This window comes from Callithrix jacchus, chromosome 5, assembly GCF_049354715.1.
Source record: "Callithrix jacchus isolate 240 chromosome 5, calJac240_pri, whole genome shotgun sequence".
Lineage (NCBI taxonomy): Eukaryota > Metazoa > Chordata > Mammalia > Primates > Cebidae > Callithrix > Callithrix jacchus.
Window position 1 is genome coordinate 102,504,369 of NC_133506.1, and position 19,633 is coordinate 102,524,001.

Genomic DNA, 19,633 nt, shown 5'->3' on the forward strand with positions numbered 1-19,633 from the left:
TAGCCATAGAATTACCCCCAGGCTCAAGTTTTCCCAGCTGAGGCCCCAGACCTCCTGGGGCAAGGACAAGCTGTCCCTGTTGAGCCCTTTCCAAATTCCTGACCTACAGAATGGCTGGTGCTAAATACTGCCAAGTGGTCTGTTACTCAGCTCTGATGGCTTGAGTGATACGCTGCTCCCGTGGAATCCTCAGACCTCATTCAACTTGACTTCCTGTCCTCAAAATATCCTTTATAGTAGAAGGATCCACTTCAGGACCAACCTCAGTCTTCTCCAGTCTGACCCAGTTTCTCAGTCTTGGCAAAACTCGGATAACTGAAACTTGCCCAATAGGCCCATAGACAGTTGCTTTTAGATAAACATAGAAATGGACTCTTCTGCTGTTAAAGCTTGAAACTCCTATCTGTTTTATCCAACTTCCTTCCTCAGGAAAGGACCTTCAGGCCTCTCAAGAAAAGGATCAAAGAACTGAAACTGACCAGATCACCACCAGATTCCTCTTTGGCCCTCCCTAGTTCTTGTTTTCCTACACATTGTTACATTCTTCCCTGCTATATAAATCCCTACTTTTACTCAATCAGGAAAATGGATTTGAGGCTGCACTCCCATTTCTTCTGCTGCGGTGTGGATTAAAGCTTCTTTCTTTGATGATACTTAGTGTCTCAGTGATTGGCTTTCTCTGCAGTGAGCAGCCCAGTGTTTTGGTTAAATTACCTTGATGCTTTTGAAGATTATAGACCAGCTATTTTGCAGCATGTGCCTCACTTTGGGTTTGTTTTTCCTTCATGATGGGATTCAGTTCTGTATCTTTGGCGGGGATGCCACAAATGTACTAATGTGTTCTTATTGCATCCTATCAAGTGGCTTTCAATGTACTCATTTCTATTCATACAAATGCATAGTTTCTTATTTTCTCTAATGAGTTATAATCTGTTGCTCTCATTATTTGTTTTGATGCTTGCATTGCCACAGATTTTGCTAGCGGGGGCCCTCGAAGGTGAATACTATGCCCTGTTGACATCTCTCTCTCATTCTTAAAGCACTTTTTTCCCACTTTCAGGCTCATCTCGTACTTTCCCCACCAGTCTTAGAATCAGCCACTTTTCCAGGGAGATCTGGTTCCTTTTATTGAGAATGGTATGTAGAAGCCAAAAATCTGGGCATTACATGTGCTCATTGTTCTTAGGACATTACTGCTCCCAGTCCTGAGCTAATATGTTTATATGTTATATACATATACACACATATCTATATTTCTATATCTATCAACGTGTGTTGAAAAATCTTGAATTTACACTAATACCTCCAATTCCAATCCAGTGCCCCAGGATTCATTCACGTTTTCTTTCTTCCATGTTTGTAACTCCCTTCTCTGACTTTACTGTCAGAGGGTAAGCAGGTTCCTCCCTGTTATCCTTATGTGATCACTTCTCCTGTTTGCAGTCAATCTTCCATCACCAGTGCTGCCTCCTTCCCATTCACTCTTCTTTGTCTCTAAAACCTCCTGTCAAGGTGCCAGTGACCCCACCCCACACAAACACTCTTCCACTCACCTGTGCTTCAACATCACTCAGTGGGACACTGGGACAGGTGTTCTCCTCACCCCACCAGGCTCTAGCATCCCGTGTTTAGCCTCCCACTGCCAAGCATGCCCCTCACCCCACTCAGTCACTGAGCTCCCATGCTGGGCTTCTCCCTGCCCCACCCCTACATGGAAGCATCCCTTACTATGCTTGGGATCCAATACCACATGCTGGACTGCCTCCTTGTGTGGATGCCTTCCCCACCCTGCTAGCCTGTCTTCCCCCCACCACCCCTCTCAAGCCTGACTCCTTGCACCAGGCACCCTCTGGGGGAACATCCTCCTTACTCTATGTGGGTTCCCACACCCATGCTGCACTGGTCCCCTATATGGGCCCCCTCCTCGCTCTGCTCTGCCTCTAGCACCCCATATGGGGCAGTTCTCTGTGGATGCCCTCTTCACCCTGTTTGGGATCTGACAGTCTGCTCTGAGCCACTGGGGCTCTCCACCACCCACACCATTGGCAGGGATGTGTACCTTGCTTTGCCCCACCCAATGAATTCAGGACCAAATTGTTCAGGAAGGAAGGGGAAGAGAAGGAAAAGGAAGGAAAAAAGCAGAGCAACAAGAGTAAGGGCAGGTGGGAGAATTTCTTACTGATTTTTAAGAAGTCTTCTTTATATATTAAGGGCACTGTATTAGTTAGGATCCTCTAGAATATATATATATATATATATATGTTTTTCCATTGCTATTTGTTCTATTCAGGCCAGGATGAGATGATTCCCACCTACACAGGGGAGGGAAATCTGCTCCACGGAGTCCACTAATTTGAATGCTAATATTATCCAGAAAGATGCTCACAGACACACCCAGAAATGTTTAATCTGGGCATTCCAAGGCCCAGTCAAGTTGACATGTAAAATTAACCATCACTGGTTGTAATCCTTTGTCAATTACATATACTATATTGCATTTGTTTTTCCTAGTTCGTTGTTTGCCTTTTAATTCTGCTATTTGTTCATTTTTAGTTAAAAATTACTTATGTTCAATCTGTAAATCTTTATTATAGAAAAATGATGAAATACAGAGAAGCAAAAGAAACCCAATCATAACTGAATTGTCCAAAGACGAGCTAATATTAGTGTTATTTTCCAGATACTTATTTTATTTTTTTTGAGACAGAGTCTTCTCTGTTGCCTAGACTGGAGTGCAGTAGTGTGATCTCAGCTCACTACAACCTTCACCTCCCAGGCTCAAGTGATTCTCCTGCCTCAGCCTCCCTTCTGGCTGGGACTACAGGCATGCGCCAACATGCCTGGCTATTTTTTTGTATTTTTAGTAGAGAAAGGATTTTGCCATGTTGCATAGGACTTAGCCTCCCAAAGTGCTTCAGTTATAGGGATGAGCCACCACACTTGGCCTCAGATACTTTTTTTTTTGAGACGGAGTCTAGTTCTGTCGCCAGGCTGGAGTGCAGTGACCAGATCTCCGCTCACTGCAACCTCTGCCTCCCGGGTTCAAGCAATTCTGCCTCAGCCTCCTGAGTAGCTGGGACTACAGGCACATGCCACCATGTTCAGCTAATTTTTTGTATTTTTAGTAGAGATGGGGTTTCACCATGTCAGCCGGGATGGTCTTGATCTCCTGACCTTGTGATCCGCCCACCTCAGCCTCTCAAAGTGCTGGGATTACAGGCATGAGCCAACGTGCTTGGTCTAGATGCTTTTTTATACTTTTTTTGCATTGTTCATATTTTCTTTAGGGTTAAAAATATTTATTAAGTATTTACAATATGCTGGTTGAGAATAGAGAATGTAGCCTATGGCCATACCACCCTGAACCTGCCCAGATCTTGTATAATCTCAGAAGCTAAGCAGGGTTGGGCCCAGTTAGTACCTGGATGGGAGACCACCTGGGACTACTGGGTGCTGTAGGCTTTTTTTTTTTCTTCAGACGGAGTCTTGCTCTGTCTCCAGGAGCGCAGTGGTGCAGTCTCTGCTCACTGAAACCTATGCCTCCTGGGTTCAAGTGATTCTTCCACCTCAGCCCTCCCAAGTAGCTGGGACTACAAGCACATGCCACCATGCCCAGCTAATTTTTGTATTTCTAGTAGAGACGGGGTTTCACCATCTTGGCCAGGATGGTCTTGATCTATTGACCTCGTAATCTGCCCACCTTGGCCTCCCAAAGTGCTGGGATTACAGGTGTGAGCCACTGGGCCCGGCCACCGTAGGCTTTAAAAAATATATAAAAACAAATAAAAAGAGAAGGTAGATACATACACTAGTCTTCATGTGTTATAGGAAACTTTTAAGATAAAAACCATCATAACAAAATGCAAAACAGCAGTAATTATGACAATCAGTGAAAATATAAAGGGATTTATGGATTATTGGGCAGGACTCCGTAGTATCTCCTGAATGCCTACAGGCAACATTAATAAATAATATGGTACTGGTAATTATCATTTCAACAATTTATCTACTGACAGTTTACCCTTGGGAAAAAATCTTAGAGTTTTTCTACGCATCTTTAAGCAAACATTAGATCTACATTTTAGAACCTGTTCTTTCTTTTCAGAATGTATCACACACTTCATCAAGACAATGTTACCGGAAAGGGTCTTGATCCAAATTCCAAGAGAGGGTTCCTGGCCCTCAAGCAAGCAAGAATTTGAGGTGAGTCCATAGAGTAAAGTGAAAGCAAGTTTATTAAGAAAGTAAGGTAATAAAAGAATGGCTACTCCAAAGGCAGAGCAGCCCCAAGAGCTACTGGCTGTCCACTTTTATGGTCATTTCCTGATTATATGCAAAACAAGGGGTGGAAAATCCCTGGAACTGAGGGTTCCTCTCCTTTTTAGACCATATAGGATAACTTCGTGACATTGCGATGACATTTGTAAACTATCGTGGCACTGGTGGGAGTCTCTTGGCATGCTAATGTATTATAAATAGTGTATAATGAACATTGAGGATGATCAGGTCGCTTTCATTGTTGTCTTAGTTTTGGTGGATTTTGGTTGGTTTCTTTACTGCAAACTGTTTTAACAGTAGGGTCCTTGTGACCTGCATCTTGTTCTGACCTTCTATCTCATCCTGTGAGTAAGTGCCTAACCTCCTGGGAATGCAGCCCAGTAAGTCTCAGCCTTATTTTACCCAGCCCCTATTCAAGATGGAATCGTGGCCGGGCACAGTGGCTCACGTCTGTAATCTCAGCACTTTGGGAGGCTGAGGCAGGTAGATTACCTGAGGTCAGGAGTTCGAGACCAGCCTGGCCAACATGGTGAAACCCCGTCTCTACTAAAAATTAGCTGGGATGATGGTGTGTGCCTGTAATTCCAGCTACTCTGGAGGCTGAGGCAGGAGAATTTCTTGAACCAGGACCCGTGAGGCAGAGGTTGCAGTAAGCCGAGATCATGCCACTGTACTCCAGCCTGGGTTACAGAACGAGACTCTGTCTCAAAAAAAAAAAGAAAAAAAAAAAGATGGAGTTGCTCTGGTTCAAACGCCTCTGACAATGGTACATCTTAATTTTAAAAACCATTTTAAAAGGCAAGACATGGCCGGGCATGGTGGCTCACACTTCTAATCTTAGCACTTTGGGAGCCGAGGCACGTAGATTACCTGAGGTCAGGAGTTCGAGACCAGCCTGACCAATGTAGTGAAACCTCGTGTCTACTAAAAATACAAAAAATCAGCTGGGTGGGTGGTGGGCGCCTGCAGTCCCAGCTACTCCAGAGGCTGAGGCAGGAGAATTGCTTGAACTCGGCAGGTGGAGGATGCAGTGAGTAGAGATCCCGCCATTGTACTCCCGCCTGGGCAACAAGAGTGAAACTCCATCTCAGAAAAAAAAAAGCACGACATGTTGAAGCGGGGTAATAACGGAGGTTCGTTGTCCCAGGGCCAAGGAAAACTAGGATGCGGACACACACCAGAGTGAGGGTAAGGGCAGTTTAATAGGAGAAAAGGAAGACCTCTCTGCGCAGAGAGGGGTTCCAGAGAAAATGGGTTGCGGCTTCCGTGGTGAAATGCAGAAGGTTTTATAGATGAGCTTGAGAGGCGGTGTCCGATTTACATAGGGCACAAAAGATTGGTCGGACCAGGTGTGTCATTTGCATAGTGCAGAAGAACTGGTTAGGACTAGGTGTGCTGTTTGCAGAGCAACTGAAGAAGCTGGCCGCCCCACCCTCATCTTTTATTATGCAGATGAATTCTCTACCTGGCCAGCGCCATGTTGCCTGCTTTTCTGTTGTACACATGGTGACAAAGAAAAGGGAGGATGCAGCCTCCGTGTTGAACATGTCGGGCCCTCAGGTAGCCCTTTTCTATAGGCGCAGCTGCCAACATTCACCCGTGCAAGCTTCCAGCTTGCTTGTCTATATCTGCAGCTTGATTTTTTGGGCTGCTCTTTGTTAGAAAAGAAATGATTTGGGGGCTGCTTTTTGTTAAAAGAGAAACCTTGCTGAGGACTCTTTTGCCCTCACTATCTGCCTAAATCTTTCGAGCTCCTGTATCAATGTTTATTGTATCGATATGCAATCATTTATTTTATTGATCTCTTATTGTTAGAGATTCAGTTGTTTCTGTTTTGTGATTGTAGTTTGGAAATTTTTTTTCTTTTTCTTTTTCTTTTTTTGAGACGGAGTTTCGCTCTCGTTACCCAGGCTGGAGTGCAATGGCACAATCTCGGCTCATCGCTGCCTCCGCCTCCCGAGTAGCTGGGATTACAGGCGCGCACCACCACACCCAGCTAATTTTTTTTGTATTTTTAGTAGAGACGGGGTTTCACCATGTTGACCAGGATGGTCTCGATCTCTTGACCTCGTGATCCACCCGCCTCGGCCTCCCAAAGTGCTGGGATTACAGGCTTGAGCCACCGCGCCTGGCCTTGGAAATTTTTTTTCTTTTACATAGGCAAACTTACCAGTATATTCTTTTGTGTTTTCTTTCTCTGATATTAGGCTTGGAAAGGCTTTCCCTAGCCCGAGGTGCATTAATGTAACAAATATTTATAAAGCACCATCCAGGTGCCAGGTTCTGTTCTAGGTGCTTTAGGTCTATTAATGAACAAAACAGAAAACTACCCATTCTTCTGGAGCTTACAGTTTGCTGGGGGTGAGATGTAGGAGAGGAAAAATTGCTTCTTCTACCCTTCTAGGTTTTTTTGTCTGGTCTATGAATTAAATTGATATAAGTTAGATTGACAGGAGTAAAACATTTTTTTTTTTTTTGAGATGTGGTCTTGCTCTGTTGCCCAGGCTGGAGTAAGTCGCATAATCTTGACTCACTGCAACCTCTGCCTCCCAGGTTGTTCAAGCAATTCTCCTGCTTCAGCCTGACAAGTAGCTGGGACTACAGGCATGTGCCACCACACCTGGCTAAGTTTTGTATTTTTAGTAGAGACCAGGTTTCACCATATTGGCCAGGCTGGCCTCGAACTCCTAGCCTAGTGTTCCACCTGCCTTGGCCTCCCAAAGTGTTGGGATTATAGGCATTAGCCACCGCACCTGGCCCAGAAAAACTATTTTAATTAGATATACAGATACAGGAGTCCCACAGAAATATGAGATTCAAGAAGGTAGCCAGGGCCAAACATGGTGGCTCACGCCTGTAATCCAAGCACTTTCGGAGGCTGAGGCGGGTGGATCACATGAGGTCAGGAGTTCAAGACCAGCATGGTGGCAGCCGCTTGTAATCCCAGCTACTCAGGAGACTGAGGCAGGAAAATTGCTTGCACCCAGGAGGCAAAGGTTGCAGTGAGCAGAGATCATGCCACTGCACTCTAGCTTAGGGGACAGGGAGAGACTCTGTCTCAAAAAAAATTTTTTTTCCTTTATAAAAGTTAATTTCACCAGGTGTGGTGGCTCATGCCTGTAATACCTATACTTTGGTAGGCTGAGGCAGGTGGATCACCTGAGGTCAGGAGTTTGAGACCAGCCTGGCCAACATGGAGAAACCCCTTCTCTACTAAAAATACAGAAATTAGCAGGGCATGACAGCGGGCACCTGTAATCCCAGCTACTCCCAGCTACTTGGGAGGCTGAGACAGGAGAAGCACTTGAACCTGGGAGGCGGAGGTTGCAGTTAGCCAAGATCTCACCACTGCACTCTAGCCTGGGCAACAGAGTAAGACTCCATCTCAGAAAAAAAAAATATATATATATATTAATTTCCTTTACTAAAAGGGAAATGTCTGCTTTATTTTAGGCAGCTTAGTGAACTGAGTGGAGTGGGCAGTAAAGAGCATTTTCTGCAATGGCTGATTCTCAATTTCCTTTTGCTCAAAATAATATGCCAAAGTTGTGTATTTTGGGGTGACATGTTCTGAACCCCAGGGGGAGCAGATAATAAACAATAAACCTAATAAGTAAATTATACAACATGGTAGGAAGTGACAATATTGAGAAAAAAAAGTAGAGCAGAATGGGGAGAAGAGGGCTGCTAGGGAAGAGTGGGAGGAGTGGGAATGTCAGCCAGATACCAGGTGCTGCAAAAGGTGAGCTGAAACCCATACACAGAAGGGCCCTACTGCTGCTGGACACATTGTCTGGTGTTTGGTACAATACGGCCAGTTTTTCCTCAGTTACTGAAATGGTTAGTTTCTTGGTTAGGCTCTGGGGGAAGTGGGTGGCTTGCATTGCGGCCACATTGTGAAATGTAATGTGTCTTTTTCTTTCTGAGATGGAGTTTTGCTCTTGTTGCCCAGGCTGGAGTACAATGGTGCGATCACTGCAAACTCTGCCTCCCAGGTTCAAGCAATTCTCCTGTCTCAGCCTCTGGAGTAGCTGGGATTACAGGCATGTGTCACCATGCCCAGCTAATTTTTTATTTTTAGTAGAGACGGAGTTTATACATATTGGTCAGGCTGGTCTCAAACTCCTGACCTCAGGTGATCCGCCCGCCTTGGCCTCTCAAAGTGCTGGAATTACAGGTGTGAGCCACTGCGCCCAGCCATGATCTGTCTTTTAATGTTAGAATCACACTCGGCTCTGCAAGATGCTAACTCCATGACACTCACTCAGGGTGTGAAAGCCGCTAAGGGGACACAGTGGTTCCCAACTCCCCATCCCGAACTATCAATCGTTCACTGAGTGGAAGAGGAATCAAAAAGGCTTACACGATTTAAAATTGTTTCTGGGTCCCTATGTGTACCTCTGTCTTCTTGTAGACCTCAATTCGTGTTTCACATTTAACTCCTTAATTGCTGAGGAATTCATTTTGGAATATGATACTATGGTGAAGTTCTAACTTTACTTTTTTCCCCAAAGTGTTCACAAAATTGAGTCTTTTTTTCCTCTTAATCTGAAGCATCACTTTATTATGTTCTGAATTGAATATTTAAGGGCACACCACCAGACACCTGCTTTGAAAGTTGACACTAGTTCCTTAATCATTCCTCTTTGCAGGTGTACTGCCTCCCTTGACCTCACATGATTTTACTATTAACCAGTCACATTTTTCCATTTGCCTATAAAGATACCCTGAGTGACTTGCAAAATCTTAGCTGAAATTCAGAGGCAGTGATATGTTAAATTAAACTAAATTTAGCCAGAGGATGCCTCTGTACCTTGGGCCCATAATGCACTGCAACCTAACTTAGTATGCAAACAAACCAAAAGCCTAACTTATGAGTAAATAGTTTGTGTAATGATTGGCAGAGTCTCAGCCAATCACAGCAGCCAGGCTTCTGCCAATCTCAGGCTGCCAACAGATCAAACCACGTTCAATCAAGGCCAACTCAGAGCTGTAACCAGTCAAGCTGTTTCTGTATCTCAATTCTATTTTCTGTACGTAAATGCTCCCTGACCACATTGTGAAGTAGACTTCTGTGAACTCCTTCTGGTCCTGAGGGCTGCCCAATTCACAAACCATTCTTTGGTCCATTAAACACTGTCAAAATTAATTCATCTAAAGTTTTGCTTGGCTGGGCACAGTGGCTCACACCTATAATTCAGCACTTTGGGAGGCCGAGGCCGGCGTATCAGTTGAGGTCAGGAGTTCAAGACCAGCCTGGCCAAGATGGTGAAACCCTGTCTCTACTAAAACTATAGAAATTAGCCAGACATGCATGCCTGTAGACTCAGCTACTCGGGAGGCTGAGGCAGGAGAATCACTTGAGTCCAGGAGGCAGAGGTTGCAGTGAGCCGAGATCCTGCCTCTGCACTCCAGCCTGGGCAACAACTATACCTCAAAAAATATATATAAGTAAAAGTTTTTCCTTTAACAGGTATAATAATATATATATTTTTTGAGGCAGAGTTTTGCTCTTTCACCCAGGCTGGAGTGAAGTTGTGCGATCTCAGCTCATTGCAACCTCCGCCCCACAGGTTCAAGCGATTCTTCTGCCTCAGCCTCCCGAATAGCTGAGATTACAGGCATCCGCTACCACACCCGGCTAGTGTTTTGTATTTTTAGTAGAGACGAGGTTTCACCATGTTAGCCAGGCTGGTCTTGAACTCCTGACCTCAAGTGATCTGCCCACCTTGGCCTCCCAAAGTGCTGGGATTACAGGCTGAGCCACTGTGCCAAAGAGCTGCTGGCTCTTTGTGGTGTTTCTGAGGTATAGAGGCTTCCAAAGGCAATACTGAGTAAAAACAGGTATACATCATTTCAGAGCCTTAAATCCATGAGGGCTGGGAAAGAGGTGGATGACAAGTGAGGAGAAGCAGAGGCAGTGAGGACGAGGAAGGACAGGCATGGAGAAAGGGGAAGTGAGGAAAAATACTACCCTCGCTCTTTATCCCTAGCCATGGGCTAGTCTAGTTCAAGCTTCTGACTTGTCCCTACTCCTGGGACCCCATCAGGTGCTGAATCGGCTCAAACATTCTTCTTGCCCAAAGCCTGCTTGGATAAGGTTGCACTGCCACCCAAGATGTCTGGCCAACTAGGTCTGTGGAGGCCATTAGTTCTGGTCACCACCCATTGCTGGCTCCTCATTCTTCCCAAGCATGGGAGGATCGTACTTGCCCACTATTGTTGAAGTTAAGCTTGGCCATGAGACTTGCTCTGTCACTCCCGGGTGACGTTTTCTTAGCCAACATGTGGCTCACCATACTCTGTTTCCTCCTGCCAGAGCAGCCAGCCATGCTCCAGGTGAGGGGTTTCTCTCATCCTGGGTCCTAGAAGGGAAGGTACATGCTGTGCAGTAGGTGGACAGCAGGAGTGGGACATCAGCATTGTTGCTTGAAGGCACTGCAATTTGGAGTTATATCGTTATTGCAGCATTACTTATCCTATCCTCACTGATCCTGTGTCTTTCCAGTCCAGTCAAAATTTAGGACCCCAAATTAAGATAACTTCCCATTGACAATATCTCCCCATTCTTCTAGATTTACTTTGTAACATATTTCATTAGATTTATTCTTTGGTATTTTATATTTTTATGCTATTGTATATGGCATCTATTTTATTTCATGTTTTTTCCTGAAATATAGAAATGGAATTAACGTATATTGAGCTTGTTTCTAATACCTTACTAAACTTATTTAAAACGGGACAGGGTGCAGTGGCTCACACCTTCCAGCATTTTGGGAGGTTGAAGGTGAGTGGACCACTTGAGGTCAAGAGTTCGAGACCAGCCTTACCAACATGGAGAAACCCCATTTCTACTAAAAAGTACAAAATTAGTCAGGCGTGGTGGCACATGCCTGTAGTCCCAGCTACTGAACCCAGGAGGCAGAGGTTGCAGTGAGCCAAGATGGGGCCATTGCACTCCAGCCTGGGCAACAAGAGCAAAACTTCATCTCAAAACAAAAAAAACAAAAAATTTACCTTGCTTTGCTTTATGGATTTTACTGTGTTGAATTTTCCATACAGCATGTATTATATTGCAAATAATGACAATTTTATTTCTTTATTTTCAATGATTTCTTGTCTTACTGCACGAGGCTACACAATGTTAAACAAAATTGGTGATAACAAACATCTTTATTTTGTTCCTGCTCTCAAAGGGAAAGTTTTCAACATTTTACCATTACATACCAAAATTACTACAGGTTTTATTAAGATGCCCTTCTGAAGTTAAGGAAGTTATTTTCCAACCCTGGTTTGCTAAGAGTCACGAAAGATGCCAGGTACAGTAGTTCACACCCAGCAGTTTGGGAGGCCAAGGCAGGAGAATTGCTTGAGGCTGGGAGTTTGAGACTGGCTTGGGGAAGATAGTGAGACCCTATCTCTCCAAAAAAAAAAGACTCCTGAATGAATGTTAAATTTTATCAAAACTCTCTTCCCTCTATGTATTGAGATAATAATATGGCTTGTATCATTTATGCTGTTGATGTGATAAGTTATGTTGATTTTCAGATGTTAAACCAACTTTGCATTCCTAGAAGAAATCCAACTTGGTCATTCATAAATAGGCTTGGAAATATTTTGTTTAGAATTTTTATACTTATATTCATGATTGGGATTGACCTATAATTATCCTTTCTCCAAATGTTCAGGTGGATGTCGCAAAATTCTTCCTGGCTTCACAAAATAAGTTGGGAAATAATATCTCTTATTTTATTATCTGGAAATATTTTCTTTTATATATATATATTTTTAGTATTTTAATACAGTTCAAATCAGTGTGTCTGGTTTATTTCAGTTCCTTCATGGCCAAATCAGGGGGCAGGGACCGCTTGTTTCTCTGCCTTCTCTCTGCCAGTGATGACCAGGGTGGAAAGGTATCTGCTGCATCAAACATTAAACTTCACCTTGTCCTTATTTTTCTTGATCTTGACAGATTTGGCATCCTTTCATTGGGCTGTGAGCAGAAAGTTCTTGATTTCCTCAATTTTCTGAGGCATGGTGACAAGATGCGCTGGGAGCAGGCACGCACCCGGACAGTGAGCAGCAACCGGGAAAGACGACGAAAAAGCAAGAGACTTCTGTTTCTGGGCAGTTAAACCCCTCTGGAAGAATTTTCAAGATCGGCATTGTTTCTTCCTTAGGTGTTTGGCAGAATTTGCTAGTAAAGTTATCTAGGCCTGCAGTTTTCTTTGTCAACTGACTTTAAATTATGCATTAAATGTGTTTTATAGTTATATGACTATTCAGATTTTCTATTTCTTATGTCATTTTTACTAATTTTTGTTTTCCAAGGAATCTGTACATTTAATTTAGTTAGGTTTTTTTTTTTTTGCTTTTTTTTTTGAGACAGAGTTTCACTCTTGTTGCCTAGGCTGGAGTACAATGGCACCATCTCAGCTCACCATAACCTCTGCCTCCCGGGTCAAGCTATTCTCCTGCCTCAGCCTCCTGAGTAGCTGGGATTACAGGCATGCACCACCACACCTGAATAATTTTGTATTTTTAGTAGAGATGGGATTTCTCCATGTTGGTCAGGCTGGTCTCAAACTCCCGACCTCAGGTGATCTGCCCACTTTGGCTTCCCAAAGTACTGGGATTACAGGTATGAGCCACCACTCCTGGCCCATTTTTTTTCTTATCTTTTTAATGTCTGTGAAATCTATGGTGAGATTTCCATTTTCATTGCTGCCATTCATTATTTATGCCTTTTTCTGTATTTCTATCTCTTTCTTGTCAATCTTACTTGGGATTTATCAGTCCCTTCCATTTTTTCTTTCTTTTTCTGTTTGAAACAAGGTCTTGTTCTGCTGCCCAGCCTAGAGTATAGTGGCATGATCATGGCTCACTACAGCCTCAACTTCCTGGGCTCAGGTGATCCTCCTGCCTCAGCCACCTGTGTGGATGGGACTACAGGCACTCACCACCATGCCCAGCTAATTTTTTAATATTTTGTAGAGAGGTGGGTCTCACTAAGTTGCCCAGGCTGGTCTCAAGCTCCTGGCCTCAAGCAATCCTCTTGCCGTGGCCTCCCAAAGTGCAGTTATTACAGGCAATGAGGCATCATGCCTGGCCTCATTCTTTCAAAGATGAGAATCATTTTGTTTATCGATACTCTAGTATATGTTTGTTTTCTAAATTTCATTTAGTTTCTGCTTTTCATTACTTTCTTCTTTCTACTTTCTTTGAGTTCAATTTGTTGTTCTGCTGTTGACATCTCAAGATAAACGCTTAACATTTTGGTTTTTCAGTCTTTTTTCTTTTCTAATACGGATGGTTCCCAACTTACAATGGTTTGACTTACAATTTTTCAACTTTACAATGGTGAAAAGTAATATGCAATCAGTAGAAACTGTGCTTCAGATTTTGAACTTGGTGTTTTCCCAGGCTGGAAACATGCCCTGCAATACTCTTGTGAGGCTGGGCAGTGGCAGTAACTGCAGCTTCCAGTCAGCCACATAATCCTGAGGGTAAACGCGGGTTATTCTACATTGTGCTCTGCTGCTGGATGACTTTGCCCAATTGTAGGCTAATGTAAGTGTTCTGAACACGCATAAAATAGGCTAGGCTAAGCTATGATGTTCAGTAGTTTAGGTGTATTAAATGTAATTTTGACTTACAATATTTTCAACTTATGATGAGTTTATGAGAATGTAACCTTATAATCCAGGAGCATTTGTATATTCATTTAAAGTTATACATTTTTCTTTAAGCGTGTCTTTGATATGCGGTATTTTTGTCTTACTCAGTTTAAAATAGTTTCTAATTCCTACTGTGATCTCTTTTTTATTTATTTCCTTTTTCTTTTTCTAATAAAGACAAGGTCTTCATATATAATTAAGTTATAAATTCACAAACAATATTTTTTTTAACCAGACAAGTTGATTCTGAAAGCTCGTACAGAGAAATAGACAAGGACAACCAGGAAAACTGTGTAAAAGAAAAACAATGAGAGAGTAATATTCTTACCGGCTGTTTTAATATAATTCAAAGCCTTCATAATTAAACCAATATGGTACTGGCATATGAACAGATAGACAAACGTAGAGAACAAACCAGGAAGTCCAAAAGGAGAACTTAATTCATACAAGAATTTAGTACAGTGTATAAGTAAGCATTGCAAATTGAGGGAGACGGGTGGGAAGACAGATTTTGTAATAAATAGTATTTGGACAATGAATAGCCATGTGGAAAAAAATAAGTTGGGTATTAACTTGTGCTATTCCCATTCCCTTCTCCCCAGCTTCATGGTAACCTTGGGAACTAACAGGCTATAAACGTGGTAAAAGTCAGCACCCTTCCAGCTACTGGAGGTGTTAGAACAGGGAATGGCACCTTTTCAAAGCCCCATTCCCAGAAAATGGTCCTATTTGAATTGTTCGTCAGTGCTCTGGAAAACCCCACCTGCAAGGCTCTCTCTATTTGTCCTGATGTAGAACTTGCTCAATACCAAAAGCCTTTTTCCTGAGCGAATTTGTCAAAAATAATCAGTAGCTATTTATTATTATTATTATCATTATTATTTTGAGACAGAGTCTCACACTGTAGCCCAGGCTGAAGTGCAGTGGCATCATCTTGGCTTAGTGCAACCTCTGACTCCTACATTCAGCCGATTCTCCTGCCTCAGCCTCCCAAGTAGCTGGGATTACAGGTGTGCACCACCGCACCCAGCTAATTTTTTTTTTTTTTTAAGACAGACTCTGGCTCTGTTGTCAGGCTGGAGTGCAGTGGCACGATCTCAGCTCTCTGCAACCTCTACCTCCCGTGTTCAAGCAATTCTCCTGCCTCAGCCTCCTGAGTAGCTGGGACTACAGGCATGTGCCACCACACCAGGCTAATTTTTGTATTTTTAATAGAAGGGGTTTCACCATGTTGGCCAGGATGGTCTTAATCTCCTGATGTCATGATCCACCCGCCTCGGCCTCCCAAAGTGCTGGGATTACAGGCATGAGCCACTGCGCCTGGCCCAGTAGCTATTGTTTAATATCACAGCTGTCTGAGGCAGTGATTACAGGGCAAACAACAAAGTAATTAAAAAACTTAAAATTCCTTAAATTGAGGAATGAGATATCCTTAGGGGGCTGGGAAAAACTGATATATTCCTGGGACTCTAAATGGCCACGCATGTGCCCAGGGCTATGAACGTGCTCAAGGAAGACCTGAGAAGGCCCTCAGCCCTCACCTCTGGCTGGCCTTGAAACTGTGCAAGCAAAAGTAAAGATTAAGATAGGATTTGAAGTTGTTTGGCTGAGCATTGAAGCATGCCCCAAACTCACACAGAGTCCTTGGCAAAGATTGGGAGACTTTCTGGTTCCAGGCATTTAAGGAAATATCTGTCCAGTCATTAGCTGGCCAGTAAGTTAAATGATCCTGGAAAGGAGAATCTGATTTCCAGCGTTGCCACGTTATATTATTTAAAATGTCCATTTTCAACAAAAATCATGAGACGTGAAAAAATAAAGTATGGCCTATATACACGAGAGATGTCATTAACGGAAACTTTCACTGAGGAGGCCCACATATTGCACTTACTAGATAAAAACTTTAAATCAGTTATTTTATTTTAATTTAATTATTTTTTGATACAGGGTCTTGCTCTGTTGCCCAGGCTGGAGTGCAGTGGTGCGATCACAGCTCCTGACAAGGGAGCTCAAGCAATCCTCCCACCTCAGCCTCCTGAGCAGTTGGGACTACAGATGTGCACCACCATGCCTGGCTAATTATTATATATATATACACACACACATATATTTTTTGTAGAGACAGGGTCCCACTATGTTGCCAAGGCTGGTCTTAAACTCCTGGGCTCAAACAATCTACCCACCTCTGCCTCCCAAAGTGCTGGGATTACAGGTGTAAGCTACCATGCCTGGCCTAAATCAGATATTTTAAATATGCTCAATAACTAAAGAAAACCACAACTAAAGAACTAAAGGAAAGTATAATGCTTAACAGAGAATTTCAATAAAGAAACAAATTATATATTAAAAATAACTAAATGCTGGAGTTGAAAATCACAACTGAATATTGGCCATATTGGCCAGGCTGGTCTCAAACTCCTGACCTTGTGATCCACCCACCTCAGCTTCCCAAAGTGCTGGGGTTACAGGCATGAGCCACTGCCTCTGACCTTTTTAGTCTATTATGTATATATTTTTTAATATTCATGACACAGCTACCGAAGTCAATTCTAAACAAGTAAAAATAGAATGGAAGGCCTGATAGCATAAAACCATCAATTCTTCCAGATTAATTTATACATTTAATGCAATTTCAATGATATCTTCAACAATCTTTTGAAGAGGGAAGGAGTGATTTTTAAGGGAAATATAAAGAATAAATATTTCAGAATAACCAACCGGATTATGAAGATGAAGAGTAGTAAAAGGAGACTTGTCTTATTACATGTTAAAAACTACTGTAATCAAGTTAGGTGTGGTGGCTTATGCCTGTAATCCCAGCACTTTGGGTGGCTGAGGTGGGCAAATTACTGAAGCCAAGAGTTCAAGACCAGCCTGGCCAACATGGTAAAGCCCCGTCTCTACTAAAAATACAAGCGATTTTTTGGTAGAGACAGGGCTTTACCATGTTGGCCAGGCTGGTCTCAAACCATATCTATTAAACCAAATTATTCTAGCATATCTATTAAATCAATTGTAAACCAAGCTTATCAATTAGAGCACTCATATTCTATAAGTCTTTGCTCATATTTTAACTGCTTGACTTGTCAAATTCTTAAAAGGACATTTAAAAATTTTCCACCATACATAAATTTTTATTAAGGTCTCTTAGTAAAGTTATTAGGAGTATTTGCCTTAAATATTTTATTTACCTGCTATATTATTTTGTTCACTAGGCTTTATGTTTACTACATCTTCTTTATAAAGAATATTGGCCTGGCACAGTGGCTCATGCCTGTAAATCCTAGCACTCTGGGAGGCCTAGGAGGATGGACCACCTGAGGTCAGGAGTTCAAGACCAGCCTGGCCAACATGGTGATACCCATCTCTACAAAAATGAGCCAGGTGTGATGGTGGGTGCCTGTATTCCCAGCTACTCAGGAGGCCGAGGCAGGAGAATGGCTTGAGCCTGGGAGGCAGAGGTTATGTTGAGCCGAGATCACACCACTGCACTCCAGCCTGGGCAGGTAAGCGAGACTCTGTCAGTCCGGTGATGGCAGCGCCTGCTTTAGATCTTGTTTCCAGACCATCTGAAGGAGCCAAGCAAGGGGTAAGTACTGACTTTGGAGCTACCTCTTTTATCTCCTAAGGCAACTCCACTTGGCCTGGGGTGGGGAACAAGACGAGCACCAGGCAGGCAGACAGCAGGGCTAAAGTCTGAGGAAGAAAACAGGATGTTGAAGGGTGCATTTATCATCTTGACAAGGCATCAGCAAACTCCAGCCAAAGGGCCATCCTAGTGACCACCTGTTTTCATAAGGTTTTTTTTTTCCTTTTTCTTTTTTTTTTTTTTAGATGGAGTCTCACTCTGTCCCCTAAGCTGGAGTGTAGCGGCATAATCTTGGCTCACTGCAACCTCCACCTCCCAGGTTTAAGCAATTCTCCTTCCTCAGGTTCCTGAGTAGCTGAGATTATAGGTGCCCGCCACCAAGCCCAGCTAATTTTTTAAATTTTATTTTTATTTTTGAGATGGAGTCTTGCTCTGCTTCCCAGGCTGGAGTGCAGTGGCATGATCTTGGCTCACTGCAACCTCTGCCTCCCAGGCTCAAGCCATTCCTGCCTCAGCCTCCCGTGCTAATGCCCAGCTAATTTTTTTTGTATTGTTAGTAGAGACAGGTTTTACTATATTGGCCAGGTGTCTCTAATTTGTGATCTACCTGCCCCGGCCTCCCAAAGTGCTGGGATTACAGGTGTGAGGCGCTGCGCCCTTATTTTTCCTTTTTCTCATTTTTTTTCTTAGTTGCACAAGTGGCTACTATTGAACTAATGGAATTACACAAGAAAATTAGCTGAAAGGGGGAGGGGAATTGAGTAGATACACTTAGAGCATTTAAAACGTTTCTGGGAGTAAAAGAAACTGTACAAATTTAAATATTCAAAATATGTTGACTACTGAAGGGTGGGTTGGTTATGTAGAAAATCAAATTAGTGGTTTGAAAGATGAAGGAGCCAAACCAGCTCTAACACAAGAGAAAAATGTACGACACAGAATATCCCATAATTCTTTCCTGCACACCACTTAGGAATATGCCTTTCCTCCTGACTTTTGTCTTCATCCTTAAAATATCTTAATTCATTGGAAAGGTCCCAAGATGGTCACACCGTGTTGCCTTTGCCTCTGGGAATATCTGTGTTCACATGTGAAGGCTATTTCCCACATTCCTCCACACGTTTTGTCATCCTTCCTAAAGTTAGGACAGGGGTGCCTTTCTTTCTAGTCTCTACTGTAGTTATAAATTTTGATACCTTGAACTTCAGAAGTGGGGAAGAGAAGAGAGGGCGATTATAACTGCTGCCCCAAAGAAGACACCTGGAGGGTGCGCCTGCCTTCACCAAGCACTGCCTTCTTGGAAGCTATTTTATGTTCCCAAATCAAGTGTTCCTTTTAAGACATAGTAAAGTATAAAGAGCACTAGAGTTGAAATCAGCCCGACCAGGGTTCTTTTCCTTCTTTGAGACAGTGTTTCACTCTTGTTGCCCAGGCTGGAGTGCAATGGCACAGTCTCAGCTCACTGCAACCTCTGCTTCCTGGGTTCAAGCCATTCTCCTGCCTCAGCCTCCCAAGTAGCTGGGACCACAGGCGTGTGCCACCACACCCAGCTAATTTTTGTATTTTTAGTAGAGATGGGGTTTCACCATGTTGGCCAGGATGGTCTCAATCTCTTGACCTGGTGATCCGCCCACCTTGGCCTCCCAAAGTGCTGGGATTACAGGTGTGAGCCACTGCGCCCGACCTTTATTTTTAGTAGAGATGGGGTTAGTTGGGGTTTCATCATATTGGTCAGGCTGGTCTCGAACTCCTGACCTCAGGTGATCTGCCCTCCTTGGCCTCCCAAACTGCTGGGGTTACTGGCACAAGCCACTGCACCTGGCCACACTATCACATTTTTATGAAGTTCAGAAGTACGTGGCCTGAAGCTGGTGTGGTATGATGTTGCCACAGAATTATCAGGGATTCTGGCTTCCCCCCAGCTCTCTGCTCTGTCACTTCTAGATGCAACTCTTGTCCTCAGGGTCCGAAATGGCTATGAGAGCTCCAACCATTGCGTACACATTTTAGGCAGTGGGATGGGGGTAGGGGAAAAGAAGGAAATCCTGCCTTCCTTTTAAGGAGACTTATTAGAAGTCACATATAACAG

At 43.3% G+C, this 19,633-nt stretch overlaps 2 pseudogenes across 1 annotated transcript; one reads left to right on the forward strand and one right to left on the reverse strand.

Moving 5' to 3' along the window:
• Positions 1–3,342: 3,342 nt before the first annotated feature.
• On the forward strand, positions 3,343–3,462 carry LOC118154131 (5S ribosomal RNA; annotated as a pseudogene).
• A 4,641-nt stretch (positions 3,463–8,103) lies between these two features.
• On the reverse strand, positions 8,104–16,836 carry LOC128932136 (large ribosomal subunit protein eL38 pseudogene; annotated as a pseudogene). Its single transcript, XR_013535795.1, has one exon. The product of XR_013535795.1 is annotated as a large ribosomal subunit protein eL38 pseudogene (transcript).
• Between the last annotated feature and the right edge of the window lie 2,797 nt (positions 16,837–19,633).